We start from the raw sequence: 19,365 nt of genomic DNA, 5'->3' as shown, positions 1-19,365 counted from the left end.
ACACAAAACAATGTATGCAAATGCAATGCTCAATCAATACACGTATTTTCTGTATCAATACCATAGTCAAAATTAATGACTTAACCAATGTGATTAGTTTCAGTTATTCCTAATCCACATGCAATGTCTACAACAATCACGACTATCCTCCACCGATAGCCCAAAACAGTTATTTCTAAACTGAAAATAACTATGTCAACAATTCAATAGACAAGTGATTCCAAATACCCAATTATGCTATTTAATCAATAAATTCCTCAATTCCATGAATTTAACCATCTTTTCCCAATTCCATGAATTACTTATACAAATTAATTCAATAGTATAACTAGGGTTTTTCCCAAAATTTACCAAAGTATCCCCAACATATCAAATTACCAAAACTTAGAACAAAACCTATAAATGGAGTAGGAAATCCCTACCTCGAAGAAAACAACACAAATGGTGAAGACAAAGATGAGTGCCCAAATACCAAAGTGCTCCAAATCGCCAAATGTTCAGATTAAATGAAAGTCCTCGACTCCCTCTATTTTTTTAATGAAGGATCTAGGGTAGAAACACACCCTAAGTGGATCAAATCTAAGAAAGAAGGTGAGTAGGGAGAGAGAGAAGTCGGACCTAGGGTTTGGAATCAAAAGAAAATGAAAAAGACTGATCAAATCCCGCTGCTGTGTATATAAACTGGACAGGCTCGCTCGAGCGAAGACATGGTCGCTCGAGCGACCAGACACAGAAAAGCAACGTTCGAGCCAAGAAAGCCTTGCTCGAGCCAACAACCCAAAAGCTCGCTCGAGCGAAAGAAAACTCGATCGAGCGAAGAACTCAAACCCACAGGTCTGTAACCAGACACACGCTCGAGCGAAGGAACTATTGCTCGAGCGAAGAACAAACCAACTCGCTCGAGCGAAGAAAATCTCGCTCGAGCCAAGAATGCACAGCTACAGGTCCAAATCAGACGCAACCTCTCGCTCGAGCGAACAACTCCTCGCTCGAGCGAAGAACCAAAAACCTGGACAGCAACACTTGGTTTCTAAACCCAACCAACCTGAAACAAACCTGCCCAACACATCCTCTAATTCCAAATGAGAAAATAAGGGACAACAACAACAATTATACAATGACAGAATCTACGGAACCTAAGTCCGGATACAATAATCAAATGGGAAAAGACCGGGGTCGCTATAATTTAACCCTAAAATGTAACCTCTCAAAAAGAATTTCCACGCCTTGGTGTTATTTTATCACATTAAAAATTGGAGACACAAGCCATAATCCAAGGTAGAGTGTACATTGTAGAAGAAGTTATATTTTATATGAAAGAAGTCATACATTTTGTGAGATGAAAGTTACATTCCGGTTTTTTTTTTTATTATTTATTTTTTGTTTTGCTTATGAAAGTTATAATTTTGAGGTTGTGAGGTGCACCTAAAGTCATGTATAACTAAAGTAATACTTCTTGTGAGAGAAGTTATAAATTTTGTAAGAAGCAAAAGGTCATATTTTTTGTTACAAAAGTTATACATTTATTGAGGAAAGTTATACTTTTTACATAAGGTGCATATAATGTGCACTTACACATCATATCATTCTCCTAAATCCAATTCTCAAAACTAAACCTGTAGGTGTTAAACTCTTAGGCTTCGTTCGTTTGGCATGTTAGGTTGGATGAGATTATAAATACAGTAAGATTAAGTGGGGAAATTATTAGTGTGGCAATTTTAGATTAAAGACGTAAGATAAAATATGTTTGTTTGTGTACTAGTGCAGTGGTATTAGTTATTTAGGATTAAATTTATGAAATTACAAAAGTATTCATTGTGACTTTGTTATTTTTGTAATGTGGAGGTAAATTTGTCTTTTCATCCTCAATCCCATGGGATTGGTTTAGCCATCCCACCCTTCCCATGGGAAAGCTAACCCCACCATGTGGGGAGATCTATAATCCCACTAATTCCATTGCATTTTTGTCAACCAAACATGAGTAATGTAGAATTCACAGGATTGTTAGTCCAAGATCCTCATCTATGAAGCCAAACAAACATGACTTTAAGGCCATAAGGACATGTAGTTTTTGTTAGACAAATTTACCCTTGTGTGCATTTTGTGCTAAAAAAAATTTAAGATCTCATAACTTGAGTTCTACAAATTTATTTTTAACAAAATTGATATCTATGAATTTTTATTTTTGAGATCTTTCAAATAAGATCAATATTGATTATGAATTTTTTTTAAAAAAATTAATAGATTGATTTTTCAGCTAATCAAAATATCGAAATAATATTTTTTAAAAAGTAAGTGCTCGAAACCGCCTTCAACAATTTTGAATGGATAAATCTCAAAATACTAAATGGAATAAAAAAAAATCATCATACAGAGTACAAAGTCATGACTTATGATCATAAATTACACTCATATCTTTTAAGATTTAGAGAAAATATAGTCAATTTCACATTTTTGGCATAATTACACTAACTTCCTTTTTATTATGATTAAAGCTACCGAAACTAATACTAGACATTGAAAAAAAATATATATAAATATATATTTTAGTAGGAAAAATGATGATAATATTTTTTATTTATTTATATGACTAATGAATTACTGATAAAAAAAATTAAGTGTTATGTGAATTAAAATTTTGAAGGAGATTAATATAATTATGTTAAAAATATGAGGCTAATTATATATATATATATATATATTTTCAAATCTCAATGAAGATGAGTGTGAGTGTAATTTACCTTTGAAAATTTATTTAGTATATGGAAAAATTGCAATTTTATTCAATTAAATAGAGAAATTATTAACAAATAAATAATATTATATTATTTTAAATATAAAATAAATTATATAATTACATAATTATGTCAAGATTAAGAAATGAAGTAGTAATATAAGTATAACGGTTTTGGTTTAGATCCGACCTTTTCATGATTTTAGATTTGGAAGTCCATATTTTTAATTGTTGTTTATAACCTCTTACTCTTATTGCTAGGTGAGTTTAGTTGTTTGAGAGTTATTGTTGTGTTTGAAACATGTTGAGAATTCGTTTTTTAAAAGAGTTATTGTCTAGTTTTCTGCTTATTTTTTAGAGCGGTCTTTGAGATCTCCCAGTATTTTTCCAGGTCTGCAAAACTTCTTGAAGTATGGTGTTATTCGCTCGAGCGGTCTGGTCTTTTGCAGTTTGTAAAACTTTTGGGAGGGGGTCATTATGCACTCGAGAAATGTTCTTGGTCGCTCAAGCAGTGTCACTTATTATGTCTGACGCTCGAGTAGTGTTTTGGTGGCTCGAGCGGTCTGTACGTATATCAAATCGGCTAAAGGGAAATTTTATCACTTTTTCACTTCCCCTCTCTCTCTCTCTCTCTAAAACATTCCAAATCCTAATTTCTTTACTCTCTCTTTCTAATCTCGCCTTAAAACCTCAAATATACCCTCATCCCTTGATTTCTCCACCATAGCTCCTTGGAGAAAAATGCAGAGCTCATCGAAAGTTTCATTATAATCGAAGAGGATCTTATTTTCGATTCCATCAAAATTTTACCCTTACTCTTTTCCTCTTTTAATCTTGAGGTCGGGATTTATTCAACCTTTAGTATGATTCTTAGCCTAGTTATTTGCTCTTTGAAAAGACTTAGTGATTTGGGAGTTTTGGGTTAAATCTATAGTTTTGTTTTGAAATGTAAAAGAGGGGTTTTCAAATGGGTTCTTAAGAAAGGTTGTGGGATGTGTTTATGGATGAGACATGTTGAAATGTTGGAATTAATTTACTTAATGTGATTTTGAAAGTAAATGAGTTTTTGTTCAAAAATCATTGATATTTGGTTTATGAAAGAAAAGGGAAAAGATGTTGGGTTTTGAAATGATGAAATGAATGTATTTGTTGATGATGATGGTGGAGTTGGATATATAATATCGCTCCTATTTTGAAAATGATAAGATTATATCTTTGGTTGAAAACTATCTATTAAATAGAAATATCTGTTTTGGGCTATCGGTGGAGAATAGCTTTGATTATTATAGAAATTGCATGAAGATTAGGTAAATTGAAACTAATTATTCATACATCTTGCATCGAGCATTGTTTCATACTTATGCGTTGAAAGTGTATAGTTTTGAGAAAAAAATTGTGAATACCTTGGTGAATTTGGTTAGGGGATGTGGTTGTGGTTATTATATTGGCTTGTGTGTTCGTGGTGAAATCCAGAAACCCGTGCGGTTAGGTGCCGATCATTCTGGCTAGTACCGGCAAAATGGCTTTGGTAGTACTTGTATAGCTTATTGTCGGACACGTACCTAGAGATTCCTAGTATTTTTCTATCTACTGCCCTATTTTCTGATATAAAAGGATTTCTTTATTTATTTTTTATGAATTGATATATATAATTCGGGCATTGCATTATTTTAAAATGAAAATGTAAAACGTTTGACAAATGGCATGTATATGCATTCATCTTATGACTTTGTTAAGATTTATACATTGTATTAAAGTATCTTTACTGGGCTTTAGCTCACCCAATGCGAAAAATAATTTTCAGGTGCTGATGATATGCCTCCACCAATGACATAGCTTGGGAGGACTTGGAGCCAAGGGCTTCTTTTGTTTTCTTTTGATGTAATTATTTTTGTATAAGCCCTGATTTTTTACTGTATTAAGTTGAACTCATTTTGTTATATCCAAGCATTGACTTGGAAAGATGTCGCCAAGAGGGCACAAAATTACTTGATTCTCATTTTATTTCAATTCAGGTAAATATGTCATATGCTATAGATTTAAGATTTAGGATTTATGAATGTATGCACGCATATGTTATATTTTGTATAATCAAGGAGTATAAATGGAAAATGCTAAATATAATGCTAATGATAATTTCTATGGAATATTATGATGTGAGTTATTGTTATTATTTTAGAATGTTACAATAAGGGTGTTTTGGAAATGACATTTTTGGCTTCTTTTTTTTTTCTTTTTTTTTTTTTTTTGGGGGGGGGGGGTAGAGGCGGAGGGGCTTATTTTCGGATTTAGTTAACTTTTTTCAAAATTTTTCAGAAAGTTTTAGATTTCCAAATTCATCTTACCAAGAAAAACCAGAAAATTATAATTTTTTAAAAAAACAATTAAAAAAATAATTTAGAAAAGACAAAAAAAGCTAAATTTTGACATAATTTTGAAAAAAATAAGCATTCTGTTTTAGGTTATTTTCGTCTTTAGTAATTTTTTTAAATTTTTTTTTATAAAAAATATACTTTTTAGATTTGTGTTGACAAAACGGACTAGAAAAGTAAAATATTTTCACAAAAATGTGAAAAAAAAAAATCACTAAAAAAAAAATCGAAAAAAAGAGGTGGTTTTTTTTATTTTTGTTTTTGTTTTTTGTTGATGTTGTTTTGGTTGTTGTTGTTGCTGCTGTTGTATACTATAATAGTAATTTACTAAAAAGAAAATCTTAAGCATTGTCTATTAAACAATGGATAATATTCACATTTATGACAGAAATGTGTTGAAATAAATAACAAATATATGAATGCGTATTAAAATACTTTCAACATTATTTAATTTTTAACTAACATCCAATAATCTATTATTAGAGCATCTGTATTAGTATTAGTAAATTTTGAGTCAAATTACAATAAAAAAGTTACTTTTATATTTCAGCTTGCATTTTTTTATATACACACTTCATCAGCCTCTCTATTCTAAAATTTAATTCATTTTGTATTGTCAAAAAGTAACAAGTTGCTATTTTTATATTGTTAATATATATATATATATATATGCGGCTTCATATCCCCTAAAAAAAATGTGCTCAAGTTGTTCGGCCAGATATCTAAAGCTCCTATATTGTTATTATTATATCTATGCAATTTCATATTCCAAAAATAAAAATAATAATTATAATAATAATAATGATGATGGTGTAGCTGTTGGTCATCTTGTATGACCGGCATGATGTCCATATTTCATATTGTAAATATTATATATATATATATATATGCGATAGTAGTCAGTCGTTCGGTAGGATGTCAGGTTAGATGATCGGCAAGATGTCCGGTCACTTTTAAGAATAAATGATAAAATATTATATAACTTGTGAACACATGCACAAACATGCATTATTCTAACACACCCACAAGAGTTGTAATCCCCTACATTCAATATCACAAAATACCCAACTCATACTACACTTAATCACATCTTGGATCATGAATAGGATTAGATTAGGTAACCAATCATGCATCATTTTAATAAAACACAAGTAGCCTCAATTAATCAAGGTTAGCACAAAATTCAATTAATCAAAGAAATAATTCCAATTAAGCCTCAATTTAATCACATGCGATTTTACTGAACTGAATCAATTTTTAATAAAATATGCCATATGATTCTAAAAATTTCAAATAACATATTGACGTAATCAATTTTCGATTTTGGAGGCCAAAAAGGCTTTTAATTTTCAGATCAAAGCAGAATTCCAGACAGATATTTCTACAAGTAACAAATAGAAAGCCAAATAACATACAAAATACACAATTAGCACATAATTCCATTCTAAACACTTAGTTAGCATTCTTAATTACAAATTAGTAGTTAATTATGGATTGGGGTCGTTGCATCTAAGGTATGCTTTAACTTGTGCATTGAGTATTTGTGTGAGATCTTTGAGAGATTTTTAACTGACTTGATCGTTGGAGTCCCCCGGGGTAAACGAACCACCACGGTATTCTCATTTTCTTATTGGCAGGTGGTTGGCTTAATCTATTCTGTCGTGTGCTCTCTAGCTAAGTTCTTTGTTTGGTTGTGTGGTAGGAAATAAATACCCACACATGAAAAAGTTAAGGTGAAAAAAATACATCATTGTCTATTAATCTCAATTAGATTGGCACATACAAAATAATAATTTGTCTCCTGATTTTATTCTTTCAATTACACCTTTAATGATGTGGCACTAGGGAAGTTAAAGAGGAGAGGGAAAGGGGTGTAGAACCGCTTCGTATAAGAGTGTGCCATATCATTGAAGGTAAAATTATATAAACAATATTAAAGAGATATAACACCATTTTATAAAATAAGTAAATCATGAGCAAAAACTAAAATAAGCAAAGAAATCTGCCCCAAAAAAAAATATTAAGCAAGGTGCCAACTTAAAACCCCAAGCAGAAGCAAAAGAATAAAAAACACCCAAACCCAACAAATCCAAACCACCGACACTAACACAACAATAAAACAACCAGCCAAGCAAGGTAGCAGAGCAGCACTATAAAACAGCCCAAGTCACAAAAACAACATAACACTAATGACCAATAACCACACACAAAAGACCAGGTTAGTGACCTAAGATAGGTTAGTGAAATTTTTATAGGTCGGGTTTGAAAGATTTTGTCAATAAAATTTTTAAAATATAAATTTTACAAAAAATGGAGATGTAATAAAAAAGTTGTTAAATTTTAAAATTTTGAAATCACTTAAACAATGTAAAAGGTGAGATAAAGAAACCTAAGCTACTAAAATAATAATACTAAGGGATTTTAACTAGGAAGAAAAATTATCTTGGATCTGGCGTCATTGTTGTGCAGTTCGTGGGGCTCATTTTGGGTCCTATTTTAATAATCTGAACTATTCAAATTTAAAAAATATCGAGAACAATATTGTTGTAAAAAATCAAATTGATCGGCTATCAATAATATTTTCATCAAATAGCATTTGTATTCAGTTTGATACATGCATATTCATTTTTTATATAAAGATGTGATTTGATGAATAGGTTGTTGTTATCCGATTAACTTTATTTTTTATAGATATATTGTTGTCGATATTTTTTTAAAATTTAACGGTTTAGATTATCAAAATATAACTAAAAATGAGTCACACAGGTCGCACAACAGTCATCACTGCACTTCATGGACAACAATGATACTACATCCTGTTAGCAGATATTTTAATATTATAATGTGTTATTGGTTTGATTTGGTTTTCTTTCTCTCCAAGTCTTCCCAGTCTTTGCCTAGTCAAGTCTTCATTCTTATCCACAAAGCCTCCAAGAAAATTTCCCACCAAGTTTCCTCACCTCCAAGGAAATTTCCCACCAATTTCCTCTCTTATACTTATCCTCCAAGCAACTTCCAAGAATCCTCCTCCAAGGAACTTGTCCACCAAGCTTTCATCTCCTATAAAATGAGCTAACCTCTTATCTTGAAAAAGAGAAGAAGTTTTTGTTGCTTTATTATGTTTTGTGTGAGATTATTAGGCAAATAAAAAAGGGTGTATGTGATAAAGCTTTAGGTTCAACCAATTGTGCAATATTGGTGAACCATACGACTTAGTCGGGCTGTTGTATCCTAGGCGGGACAAGTCCAGGTTTTTCTGCTACACCGGACTAAGGCTTTGCCTAACCGCAGAGGGCTTGAATCTCCTTAAATAGAGCGAATTTCCTACGCCTCAGCTCTTACAATAGTTATTGTAATTTTTATTATTTGTATTTTCTAGTATTTTATTTTGTAATTATCACCAACAATTTTAAGGAGATTCAAATAGCAAAATTCATGGAGCCAGTACTAGAGAAACCCAACGAGAATACCGGCGATCTCAACAAGCCCTTCCGATTCAAGGGAGCCCATTTCAAGAGATGGAAAGGCAAGGTGCTTTTCTACCCCAGTCTCCTCAAGGTGGCCTATATCCTGACCGAGAAAAATCCGATCAAAGTCCCCCCTGAAGAGATGACCGACAAGGAGTATGTCGCTCATCTTGGAAAAATCGAGAAATATAACACAGATGAGTATAAATGTCAGTATTATCTTTTGAATTGTCTTTCGGATCAATTTTATGATTATTATGATACTACTTACACCACTGTCAAGAAAATTTGGAAAGCCTTGCAAAATAAGTATGACACTGAAGAGGCAGGCGCTAAAAAATTTGCTGCAAGCCGTTTTTTCCGCTATCAGATGATAGATGGAAAATCAGTGGTGGAGCAAGTTCAAGATTTTTAGATGCTAGGGGCTGAAGTTAGATCCGAAGGCATCAAAATTGGAGACAATCTTGTTGTAGCAGGTATTGTTGACAAACTACCATCATCTTGGAGGAGTTCCAGAAGTCAATGTGTCACAAGCAAAAAGAGACGTCCTTGGAGACTCTAATCACACGGATTCGGGTGGAGGAGGAAGCACGAGGACAAGATGCGCTTATGACACGAGCATTCCACTGCAAAGGTAAATTTAACTTCTAGAAATATTTTACCTAAAGGTCGATTTCATAAAATAGTCACTTGAAGTCAATTAAGAAAATCTGGAAAAATACTGGAAGGCCACAAAATAAAAATTATCCGAGGCAAAAGAAATGGAGCCAAGAACTCCCTTCACAAGGTCTGACAAATGTGACATGTTTTGTGTGTGGCAAAAGTGGGCATATTGCTCGAACTTGCAAATTTCGGAAACAACAGTCTCGACCACAGGCTAATGTTACCGAGAAACCATTTGTAGCTATGATCACAAATATTTTTATGGTTTAATCTGTGGAAGAGTGGTGGGCAGACTCTGGTGCCAATAGGCATAGCTATGATAAAGATTGGTTCAAAGATTTCACTCCTTTTAATGAGGAGAGGACTGTTATGCTTGGTGACTCCAGTTTAACCAAGGTGCTCGGGTGTGGGGATGTTGAGCTGAATTTTACCTCTGGACGTGTGCTTATTTTAAAAGATGTGTTGTACACACCGTCCATGAGAAAAAATTTGATGTCGAGTTATTTGCTTAACAAAGCTAGTTTCAAGCAGACTATTGAATCTGACCAATATATAATCACTAAAAAAGGCATATTTATGGGGAAAGGGTATGCCTGTGATGGAATGTTTAAATTAAATGTTGAGAATAAGAAAGCACATGTTTCTGTTTACATGCTATCTTCTATGAATTTTTGGCATTCTCGTCTGTGTCATATTAATAGCCGATATGTGGAAGTCATGAGTAGTTTAGGATTAATTCCCAGATTGACAAATAAGTTTGAGAAATGTGAAGTTTGCAGTCAAGCAAAAATAACTAAAATGCCTCATAAAAGTGTGGTGAGAAATACTAAATTATTAGAATTAATTAACACTGATTTATGTGAATTTGAAGGAATTTTAACACGTGGTGGAAATAGATATTTTATCACTTTTATTGATGATTTTTCAAAATACACTTATGTATACTTGTTGAAAAATAAAAGTGATGCTTTTGAAAAATTTAAGGAATTCCTTCTTGAAGTTGAAAATCAATTTGGTAAAAAGATTAAAAAATATAGAAGTGATAGAGGCCGGGAGTATGAATCTTTTGGATTCAACTCGTTTGCTCAGTCTTTGGGAATAATCCATGAAACTACTCCACCATATTCACCTGCATCTAATGGTGTAGCAGAAAGGAAAAATAGAACTTTAACTGATTTCACAAATGCTATGCTAATTGAAGCAGGTGCTCTTTCAAATTTGTGGGGAGAAACAATTTTAACTGCATGTTATGTTATGAATAGAGTGCCACATAAAAAAAAAAAACAAAAGTTATACCTTTTGAGTTGTGGAAAGGGCCTAAGCCAAATTTGAGATATTTGAGGGTTTGGGGTTGTCTAGCTTTTGTTAGACTTGTGGACCCTAAAAGACCTAAATTAGGTGTGAAAGCTGCCACTTGTGCTTTTCTTGGATATGCAACAAATAGTACAGCCTATAGATTTTTTGATATTGAAAACAAAATAATTTTTGAATCAAGTGATGCAATTTTTCATGAAGAAAAATTTCCTTTTAAATCAAAAAATGGTGGGGGTCAAAATTATCAAGAAAATATTTTATCTGAAACCGGTTCCTTTACTCTTCTTTTACAAAACCAAGATACTGTAGTTTTTTAACCAAGAAGGAGTAAAATAGCCAGATTAGAAAAAGATTTTGGCCCCTGATTATCATGTTTTTAATGTGGAGGAAACTCCATCAAGTTTACAAGAAGCTTTGGCATCTCCTGACTCTATTTTTTGGAACGAGTCTGTAAATGATGAGATGGAATCATTATTATCCAATAAAACTTGGATATTAGTAGATTTACCACCAGGTTGTAAAACTATTGGCTGTAAATGGGTTTCGAGAAAAAAATTTAAACCAGATGGAACTATTGATAAATATAAAGCAAGTCTTGTTGCAAAAGGTTTTAAACAACAAGCAGATCTTGACTTTTTTGATACATTTTCTCCGGTTACTAGAGTTATATCCATTAGATTATTAATTGTAGTGGCTATAATTCATGATCTAAAGATTCATCAAATGGATGTTAAAACAACCTTTTTAGATGGAGACCTGGGTGAAGAAATCTATATGGATCAACCTAAGGGTTTTGTGGAACCCGGTCAAGAAAGCAAAGTGTGCAAGCTAGTTAAATCCCTATATGGCTTAAAACAGGCCCCTAAACAGTGGGCATGAGAAATTTGATTCCTGCATGATTGAGAATGGTTATAAAACGAATGAATGTGATAAATGCATCTACTATAAATTTGAAGAAAATTCACATGTCATTATTAGCCTCTATGTGGATGATTTACTTATATTTGGCTCTAATTTGCATATCATCGTGGAAACTAAAAATATGCTTAGTAGCCATTTTGATATGAAAGATCTTGGTGAGGCTAATTATATTTTGAGAATGAAAATTACCAAAACCTGTGATGGTATATTTCTTAATCAGTCGCATTATGTCGAGAAAATTTTGAGAAAATATAATTTTTATAAGTGCAAGCATGTTCTTACTCCTTTGATCCTCATGTGCGTTTATTTCCTATTGAAAATGATGAGGATGTAATTAATCAAAAGGAATATGCTAGTATGATTGGTAGCTTGTGTTATGCGACTGATTGTACTAGACCTGACATTGCCTATGCAGTTGGAGTACTTAGCAGGTTTACTAGCAAGCCTGGTAGTAATAATTGGCTAGCCATTGAGCGGATTATGAAATATTTATCTGGTATCATAAAATATGGCTTGTTTTATAATAGGTATCCTGCAGTACTTGAAGGTTACAGTGATGCCGATTGGAATTCCTTGTCAGGTGATTCATTATCAACCACTGATTACTTATTTACATTGGGAGGTGGTGTTATAAGTTGAAAATCGAAAAAACAAACCATTATTGCTAATTCAACAATAGAGGCTGAGCTTATTGCTTTAGCTACTGCCAGTGAAGAAGCAAATTGGTTAAGAGATTTGTTAAATGAAATCTCTTGTTGGAAAAAACCGATTCCACCTATATTGATTCATTGCGATAGCACCACAGCAATTGGTCGAGTTAATAACCGTTATTATTACAGTAAATCCAGACCTATCAGAAGAAAACACAGTACTGTGAGATCTTATATGAATAATGGCATCATAAATGTGGATTATATTAAATCGGAAGTATGAGCCAGATCCATCACATGTGTTGGATTGGACCGATTTAGAGGTAGATGAGGATGCCTCGTATGAGGAGAGACCGGTTCGGGTCTTGGATAGGCGGGATCAGGTCCTGCGTGGCAAGACCATTCCTTTGGTGAAAGTCTTGTGGAAACATCACGGAGTGGAGGAAGCCACTTGGGAACGTGAGTTGGAAGTCCGAGAGAAATATTCGGACTTGTTTGTTGATATGTAATCTTGTATTTAAATTTTGAACTATTGTTGAACTTAAGAGCTTTTATATATGTCTTAAGTTGTGAAACATTAAAAATGTTTTGGTTTATTGGAAGTATGTTTTGGAACTTGCCTCATATGGAAGTTGAATGTAGCATTATATATGTTGAATATATTGTTGAAATTGGAAAGATAATGCGTAATGTTGATGCATGTTGAAAGTACATATGTTGTTTACATATTGTGAAATGCCTCTTGTTAAAAGGAGGGGGTGACCGGTAATGGGTCGAATTGTTGAATGTTAAAGTGTAACATCGTTTAAAATGGAGGAAAACTTGTTTTTGAAAACTTGTGCTTAATTTCGGGGACGAAATTCTTTAAGGGGGGGAGGTTATAGCGATCCCGAGTTTACCCTTGTTGTACAGTGATCCGGACATGTGTCCGTGGATGTTGGTAGTTGTTTATTACCTAGTTTGCATCCTCTTTACTTTGTTTATTGAGTTATAGGATGTGTTGGGCAGGTTTGTTACAGGTTGGTTGTGTTTGGGAGCCTAGTGTTGCTGCCCAGATTTTTGGACCTTCGCTCGAGCGAGGAGTTGGTCACTCGAGCGAGAGTTGAGTTTGTGTCTGGTGGATCGAGCCAGAGTGGCTTCGCTCAAGCGAGCGATTGCGTCTGGTTCTGAACCTGAGAGTTGTATTTCTTGGCTCGAGCGAGCTTTTCTTGGCTCGAGCGGTCTGGTTTGTTCTTCGCTCGAGCGAGAGGTCTGTCGCTCGAGCGTGCTTCTGGTTGCAGACCTGAGGGTTTGAGTTGTTGGCTCGAGCGAGCATTCTTTCGCTCGAGCGCACTTTTGAGTTTTTGGCTCGAGCGAGAACTTCTTGGCTCGAGCGAGAGTTTTCTGTGTCTGGTCGCTCGAGCGACGAAGGCTTCGCTCGAGCGAGCGTGTTTTATATCAGCGGACAGTAGCGATTTTGAACATCACTTTTTCACTTTCTTTTTTGATCAAACCCTAGATCCGAGACTCTCTCTCTCTAAACTTACATTCTCTCTAAGAATTCTCCCTAGAGTGTGGATCTAGCCTTAGGCTTTTGTTAAAAAGATAGAGGGCATTGAGAGCTTTGTTTTAATCTGAAAAAGTTGAAATTTGGAACACGTTGATCTTCGAGTCTTCATCTCCTTTTTGGCTCAAACTTCGAGGTAGGGATATCCTACTCCTCTCTATGGATTTTGTCTTTAAATTTTAGTATTTTGAGATGTTGGGGTTGGTTTGGTAATTTGGTAAAAGTTTGGGGCTTTTGTGCAATTTTACAAAAGTTGGGGTTTTATTCATAATAAACCTAGATGCATATTTGGCATAGAGAAATAGAATAAATGTTGAATCATTGATGAAAATGGGACCTAAGGGTTGAAATGGTAATTATGGATAACGACCTAATTACATTGTTTAATTAATTGGGATAATTAATTGTGAGAAATGAAGAAATGAAATGTTGATTGAATATCCATTGTGCATTTATTTTCTGTTTAAAAATAACTGCTTTGGGCTATCGGTGGAGGATAGTCGTAATTGTTGTAGACAATGCATGATGATTAGGCAAACGGAAACTAATCAATGGAATGTGTCATGGAATTTGACGGTTGATAGAATACATTAATTGTATGTATTGAGTGATTGTATATAGAACCAATATGTTTGTATACGTTATGTGTAGAGGAGATGGGGGATGTACTCCGCGGTTTAGGGGAAGATAGGGGATGTACCTCTAAACCGGATAGTGTTGGGAGAAGATAGGGGATGAACTCCGTAGATACAGCTCATATGCTTGTCTAGAGAAGTGAAGATAGAGCTCATATGCTTATCTTAGTGAAGCGTGGATATAGCTTATATGCTTATCTGTGAATGTGGGTATTGTTTTTATACATATCTGTTGAGAATATGGATAGAACTTATATGTCTATCTGTTAAAAAGGGAAAATGAAAAGTAACTTGGACTCATAAGTCGTATGACATAAATATGTGATTTATGAGAATGTATCAGTGTTGGCCATCTATCAATTGCTAATCTTTTAGTCATTGTTCATGGTTGGTTTAGTGTATTTCTACTGGGCTGTGGCTCACCCTATATGGGAATATCATTTTCAGGTACAGGTAGCATGCCACCTCCAAGGACATAGCTTGGGAGGCTAGAGGCGGACATACTTTTGTCGTTTACTTTTTGATGTATTACATGTAATTCAAGCCAAGGGCTTATTCTGTAATGAGTTAGTACTCTTTTGTTGTAACCAAGTGTTAACTTGGAAAGCTGTAAGCCCATAGGGCATTTACTTTTGTTGTTAACATGTAATACTTATGTAATGAAATTCTGATGTATGGAAGAAAGAGGAACTTTTACATATCAATGCATGTCTTATTTGATGGGTTTAATGTTATTATTTTGAGGGCGTTACAGAAGGCATGTGATGTAATTAATCTTATCCTACACACTAAATTTTATGTAGACTACAAACTTTGTTTATTATCTAATGTCATCCCTTCTAATTTTATGTAGACTCACCGCCAGTTGTCGGATGGGAAGGCATGTGGTGTTTTTTAGGTTGAATGGGTTGTTGTTTTTCTTAATCTTTTTGGGTGTCAATTTCTCTATTTTAAAGAATTATGATGGAGGAATAGTTTTTGCATTATTTATTGGGAAAATAACCAATTAGTTAGGATAAAAAAATAAATATCAATTTGATGTAAAAATTTATGAGTTTAATGTATCAAAGTTTTCTGTACTGGAAGAGGAATGTTAGGAATTATGAAAAAAATATCACAGAAAATGATCATGAAAGATTCTCTACCCTTTGATTACAAATACAGTAAAACACCGCACACTAATCAAATGATGAAAAATTCTGATCAAATATTTCATGATATTTTTTCATGATTATTATTCTTTCTTTTTAGAGTAATGCTAGGATCATAAGAAAAATATCATGAAGATGATCATGAAAGATTCTTCATCCTTAGATTACAAATATAATAAAACACCACAAATTAATTAAACGTAAATTTTCATGAAACATTTCATGATATATATTTTTATGATCTTATTATTCTTTTTGTAAGAGTAATGCTAGGATTATAGAAAAAATATCATGAAGATGATCCTGAAAGGTTCTCCACTATTGGATCACAAATATAATAAAACACCACATTGATGAATAGATGAAAATTTTTCATGAAACATTTCATGATATTTCTTCATGATCCCTAATACTATTCTTTCTGTAAGAGTAATGCTAGAACTATCAAAAAATATATATATAATGAAAATGATCATGAAAGATTGTCCACCCCAATGTTTTCCTTAACCCCCAAAACCCCTACAGACACATGTCAGTGAGTGATAGGAGGAAAAAAAAAATAAAAAAAACAAAACAAAAAGCAAAATGTTAGCCAATCCCAATACATTGGGGGTGGTGGGGGCAAAGAAGAAAAAGGGGTCTCAACCTTTTGACCTCACCACCTCCAATGTATTGGGATTGGTCAACTTTTTGCATTTTGCTTTTTTTTTTTTTTTTGCTCTCTTGTCACTTACTGATATGTGTCTGTGGAGCGTTGTGGGGGTCAAGGAAAAAGGGGTCTCTATTATATACAATAAAACATCACACACTAATCAAATGATGAAAAATTTTCATAAAACATTTGATGATATATATATTTTTTATAATCTCTAGTATTATTCTTACAAATACAATAAAATATCACAACTTAATCAAAGGATGAAAAATTTTCAGAAGCATTTCTAAAATATATTTTTTCCTTAATTTATTCAATGATGAGAAAAAGCAGACGGGCGGTCAGAACCTGATCCCATGTTGAATGTCTACAAATTTCCACTTTTGGAATGCCTCTGAGATCCTGGACTATGCTGTATTTTACGTGCAAGTCCATAGGTTTAAGCTTCCACATTGTTTTGAACACTTTTTGTTTGTGTCTGATATAGATTTTGTGATATACTCTATTACTATTATAGTATCCTTGCATTGTCTGACTTTAAGCTTAAGTTTTTTTTTCAGTATACTTCTTAATATGCTTGCTGCTATGATGAAGTCGTTAAAATTATGTCTGGACATATAAGTTGTCTGTGATTACTACTATGCTTCTTCTGAGCAAAATGACTTTGAAAACCAAAGTAAAATCATGACTTATGTGTTGTCATTATTATGTATAATTGAATTTCTCATCATGCCTTAAAATGTAACATAGATTTGTTTCCTATTTAGAAACTAGATTAAAAAAATGAAGTATTACAAAGCTAGAATTGGACTTAATTATTTCAATTGTATGATTTGTATGATGCATAACTGTGCTAATTGTTTTCCCTCTTTTAGAAACTGCGCCAAATTAAATATGTGATTTTATTATGTCTGTTATCTATTCTCCAATGTCTAAGAGACCAACCAGAGTGGTGGCCTATGGTTGTTGTCTGAGGCAGTCGCCAGCGGTGGTGGCTGATGGCGGTGATGCATGGTGGGTGGTGGTAGGGTATGGAGTAAGGAATGAAAACTTGTGGTGAAGTGTGAATTTTTGCAGTACAACGTGTCATACTTTCCGATTAATATTCTGTATATGTGGATAAGTGTGAATTTTTTATATTTCACTTCTGATCTTATTTTAAAGTTCTTTTGATATATATATATATATATATGATTGCACGTCTGATCTTAGGTGTTTAGTCATCATTAAAGTGTACACTGATTATTGAGTAGGCTTGTGCTGTGTTTTGTTTGTGAACATTGATTTCAGGTAATGCTTGTGCTGTGTTCTCTCTCTGATTTTTGAGTATGCTTGATTATGGGCCTTCCTGCAATTTATTATAAATATATTTTGAAATTGGTTTAATTACACCAAGACCGTATCACTTTTCCTTGTCAATAAACTTGTACTGTACATATTGACCCTTACATTTATAAACCTTGTATATAAATGTACAAATAAATACATCCTTTTTAAGAGTGATACATTTTGATAGTTGAATTGAAAGGGTTAAAATGTACGAGTTTATAGATGAATGGGTTAAAGTGATAAAAGGGTTTAGTCTCAATGGGAAGTTATTGGTTCAACTCTTTCTAAGGGAAAATTGAATTAGGAAGCAAGCACTTAATGCTTTGCAAACGGGACGCTAACTTTCATAAATGCTAATTTAATTTAACAACTAATAATTGATTTTTGCCAACAAAAAAAAAAAAAAAAAGAAGTTAAGGGATAGTCGGTATAATGAACCCTAAAAAATATGGTTTCAGGGATGTTGTATGTTTAGTAAGGTGCAACATTCACCATTTGAAGAGTGTACTTTGTTTTAGGTTTTTTTTTTTTTTTTTTTTTTTTTTTTTTTTTTTTTTTTTTTTTAAGGATCATTGAATCAAAGTTTTTATTTATTTTAACTAGATTGTTGAATCAAAGTATGAAAGGGAGGGACTGTTGAATCAGAGTTTGAAATGGATGAAGAAATTGACCTTGTAAAGTTGCCTTATTGTCACTTTTGTGGTGTTAAATCATCAATAGAAGTTGAGTCCTTACATTTTTCTATACATTTTTGGAAGACAATATTTACAGTAGCATTCCAAGATACATGTAATGTTAACACCAAATCACTTGTGTACGTAAATGAATGTATATTTTTTCTTTTGTGAGTTTGTGTTATATGAACAAAAAGTATTATTTGAACAATAAGTTATGTGTTATTTTACACTAATTAGGATGCGCCTCACTTGGCAATCTCCAACCTTCGATGTCACCACCAGTGCATCGTTGTGTGGATCCTGAACCATATCCAGGTCCTCTTCGGTGAAAAATATCATTGGCCCCTAATGTCCACTTGTCTTGGGTTTTTTTTGCTGGACCTAGTAGACATGTTGCAGATGCTTTATCCTCTGAGTCTTCCCTCGAACTTCGTTCTCGTTGACCTTGGAGTAAATCACATTGATTACTTGTGGCCTTTTTACTTGCAGTGGTAGTGGTGCTACTGCTGCCGGCATCTGGGCCAGCTTTGCCTGCTCCTCTCTTGTTTTTGTTTCATTGATCAGGTATCTCAGGTGTCCCTGCCTGACCAAATCTTCTGGGTACGACTTCAGAGCATGGCATCCCTGTGTTATGTGTCCGTCTTCCTCATGGTAGGCACAACACTTCCCAGGATTCCTACCTATGAACTTCCCTGGGCCTCTTTGTGGTGCCCTGTAGTATGGCTAGTTCTTGATTCTCTCCAAGACTTTATAGATGGGGATCTTGAAGACTGTACTTACTGCCTGCATGGATCTCAACCCCAACTCCGGTCTGTTAACGGTATTTCCTCAGTTTTGATTCAAAATCAAATCAACGCAGATGTAGCAAAGGCAGCATTAAGTATTTAAGAGCACAATCAGAGTGAAGAAACCATGGGTGAAGTAACCAAGAAAATGTTCAAAATATGGATAAGTGATTTGAAGACACAGAAACATAATTAGAGGCATTAACGAAGTTATTAACATCTAAGTGATTGAGTGCAAAATAGTGTGCAAGAAATGTGAACCAAACAGAGCATAAGAAAGCAGAGCCAAGCAACATGAGGAACAATAGACAAATCAAGGGATAAACATGAACAATTACAGTATGTACAGTGGGTTAAAGATAAATTCATTCATGAATAGTAAATCATTCGAAATGAAATAGAAAGAGAATGAGGAACTTACATAATGGAGCTGAAGAAATAGATGCCAGAATGGAGTTCACCGAAG

General features: G+C 33.5%; 1 non-coding gene and 1 pseudogene across 1 annotated transcript; one reads left to right on the top strand and one right to left on the bottom strand.

Moving 5' to 3' along the window:
* The window catches only part of LOC114307777 (ATP synthase subunit gamma, mitochondrial-like), a 33,217-nt pseudogene extending 14,764 nt beyond the window's left edge, over positions 1-18,453 (bottom strand).
* On the top strand, positions 15,056-15,137 carry LOC114307892 (small nucleolar RNA R16). The gene has a single exon (XR_003645275.2). It is a non-coding gene; the product is annotated as a small nucleolar RNA R16 (small nucleolar RNA).
* Positions 18,454-19,365: the final 912 nt, after the last annotated feature.

This window comes from Camellia sinensis, chromosome 6 (assembly GCF_055761805.1).
Source record: "Camellia sinensis isolate YWXY chromosome 6, ASM5576180v1, whole genome shotgun sequence".
In the NCBI taxonomy this organism is placed as follows: domain Eukaryota; kingdom Viridiplantae; phylum Streptophyta; class Magnoliopsida; order Ericales; family Theaceae; genus Camellia; species Camellia sinensis.
The sequence above is the reverse complement of the archived record's forward strand: the minus strand, read 5'-3'. Positions and strand labels throughout refer to the sequence as shown.